Source organism: Panthera tigris, chromosome A3 (genome assembly GCF_018350195.1).
Source record: "Panthera tigris isolate Pti1 chromosome A3, P.tigris_Pti1_mat1.1, whole genome shotgun sequence".
Lineage (NCBI taxonomy): Eukaryota > Metazoa > Chordata > Mammalia > Carnivora > Felidae > Panthera > Panthera tigris.
The window spans coordinates 56,148,277-56,151,317 of NC_056662.1; the positions used below are offsets into that span (position 1 = coordinate 56,148,277).

At 39.6% G+C, this 3,041-nt stretch overlaps 1 pseudogene; it reads left to right on the forward strand.

The window, feature by feature from the left end:
• Positions 1-298: 298 nt before the first annotated feature.
• LOC122237559 lies at positions 299-386 on the forward strand (annotated as a pseudogene).
• The last annotated feature ends 2,655 nt before the right edge of the window (positions 387-3,041 follow it).

A 3,041-nucleotide genomic window follows, 5' to 3' on the forward strand; every position in this document is an offset into this window, starting at 1 on the left:
AATTTTGAAGGATAAAATGATCGATTGCAAAATAAATGAGTCCTATATAAATAACAAGTTGCCTTTTAGAGAAATTTAAAGGGAAAGACAGAGACAATGAACAGAACAATCCAGAATATACCTACTTTTATAAGGACGTTTACTTTTATAGGATAGAAGTGTGTAAATATAAGCATTATTGTACAATGGTGTAGACATAAAAGTTTTACTGAGGATCGTAGTGGAAATCTATAAGCTCCAGGAAGGTCCTGTTCTGTGAGGTTTGCTTCAGTGCTTTAGCGTAAGATGTCCCCATTGCATCGCTTCTCGGCCTTTTGGCTAAGATCAAGTGTAGATGTCCCACATTGCAAATATGCAATAATTATTATTTTAACTACATACTTCACATTAAATAAGAAGAATAGCATACCATGCTCCTGAATAATAATAATGTTTATGTCTGTGTGCATCTGATCTTTGTGTGTGTATGCAAATGCGTTTTCCATAGATGGCTGCCACAAAAATCTGCTGTTGCATATACATTTTTATAATGGGACATTGCCTGTTCTCCAGAATGAAATGGAATCTATTTATCCATACCCTTGAATCTGGTTCCGTGATTGCATTGGCCGGTAGAGTATGACCAAAGTCACAGAGTGTCATTTCTGGGCTTAACCATTGACTGGCCTGGCAAGTTGTGTTTCCTGCCTCATGAAAGCCTTGAAACTACTCCGAGGCTGTCATGTGGTGCAATTTCTAAGCCACGTGGAAAATCTCTGGAGCATGAGACACTGTGGGGTATGACAGGAAATGAAGCCAAGAAACAGGAAGCACCAGATGAGTGAGGGAAGAAGACATCTTGCTGCTGGACCCTCCAGTAGTAGCCACCCAAGCTAATGCCACATGAAGTAGAGACAAACCAACTGGCTGAGCCCTTTCTCAATCTCTGACTTACAAAATCATGAGTAACGCCTACTTGATGGCACTGGCTATTTTATGTGGCACCCCGGACTAAACTGTGTGCCTGTGTGCACGTGTGTGCGTAATATGATAAAATGGCCTTTTCGAAGGATGGAGTTTGTAGTAAAATTATTAAAACAAGTAGCAAAAGAACTCAAAGTAAAGATCGTTATTTACCTCACATCTTACAAAGTAATTTCCAGACGCTTCTAAGATGGAAACGGTTTTAAATCTCGCAGACTTACTGGAATACATTATAGAGGAGTATCTATGTAATGACTGAAAACTTCCCGGATGTGACACAGAAGCTGATAACAGGAAAACAAAATAAATGTTGCAAATTTTAGTTACACTAAATACCACATGAAAAGCTAAAGATACAAAGAAGCCAGGAAGGGATGTCTAGGTGACTCAGTTGGTTGTGTCTTATTCTTGATTTCAGCTCAGGTCATAATCCCAGGGTTGTGGGATCGAGCCCCACCTCAGGCTCTGTGCTAGCCATGGAGCCTGCTTGAAATTCTTTCTCCACCCACCCCCCCCCCCCGCCTTCCCCACTTGTGCTCCCGCTTTCTCGTCCTCTCTCTCTCTCTCTCTCTCTCTCTCAATAAACAAACAAACAAACAAACAAACTGGGATTATGTATTACAAAAAATGGGTTAATATTCCAAAAATATGAAAAGCTCTTAAAAGAAATTGAAATGATGAATACTCCTTACTTCCTCCCATCCCCCGCAAAAAAAAAAAAAAAAAAAGACCAAGTGAGTAAAGGGTAAATTTACTAATAACTACAAAAAAAAGATAAATAAGAAAATATGTTTGTCTTCACTAACAATAAAAATGCAAATCAAAATAAAATATGATACTATATTTCCTCCTATAAACTTGGTCAACATGAAAAGGAAAGTAATTCTGCTACGGGCCAGAAAAGCCAAAACGATTTTCTCAAAAGAAAAGTAAAAAATGATACAGCAAGAAAAAAATATGCAGGTATGTTTTACAGAGCCCAGGTTTTGTCTTGTTCTTTGTTTCTATGAAATACTTTCGCATTCTTTTTTCCTTAATGCTTATTTATTTATTTTTCAGAGAGAGAGGTAGAGAGCAGGCAGGACAAAGACAGAGGGAGACAGAATTTCAAGCAGGCCCCATACTGTCAGCACAGAGCCAGATGCCGGGCTTGAACTCACGAACTGGGAGATCCTAACCTGAACCGAAACCAAGAGTCGGATGCTTAGCCTGCTGAGCCACCCACGCACCCCAATACTTTCACATTCTCAAAGGTAATTCCCCCTTTTTTATTTAAGCTGATTTGAGTTGGATTTCCATCACTTGCAAGCAAGGGTGACGGTGGTAATAATAACAACATGATCTCTTCCAGTCTAGACAAAGAATAAAGGATCACCCAAAACATAAAATGCTTTAAATCCATAAACTCATTTATAATTGATCAAAACATCTCCATGGGTTTGAGCAGCCTGATTTGCCCGCCATGCAGAGGGACCTAAACAGGGGAGTAAACAGGGGAGAAATAGAGGGCAAATAGAGGACATTATTGTCTTGTTTTTACTAAGTAGTGAGTTTTTTCCCAGCGAGGTGTGGGTGCTGGCCTCATCTTAAAGTGTTCCAAATGATCTGGTGGGTGAGTTCACAGTGACTGAAATGCCGGCTGCAGAAGTATTTCAAAAGCCTGTGTCAGTGGGCAAAAAACTGACATGTGAACTTCCAAAAAGATAAATAGAAAGAAACGTCTTTAAATAAAGTTGTTCAGTCTCCACATAAAGAGTGTAAATGACCTATGAATCATTTTCTGCAGACATCAGCCCAGCAGGCTTCACAGGGAAAGGCTTTAAAACCACCTCACGGTGTTACCTTGGCATAAATCCAAGGTACACAAAGGTGACTTAGTAGCGGAAACTCCTGAGGAGGGTGGTTACAACTATAAGTCACTGGGCGCATCCCCAGAACAACGTTGCTGATAAATTGCTCCTTGAAGTTTAACTATAGTATTGATACAACATTCCAGTGTTTGACTGCACAAGTGAATCTCACAGGAAGCGCTTGTGAATATCAATAGAAAATGTTGCATGCACGTGTGTTTTTTAAAA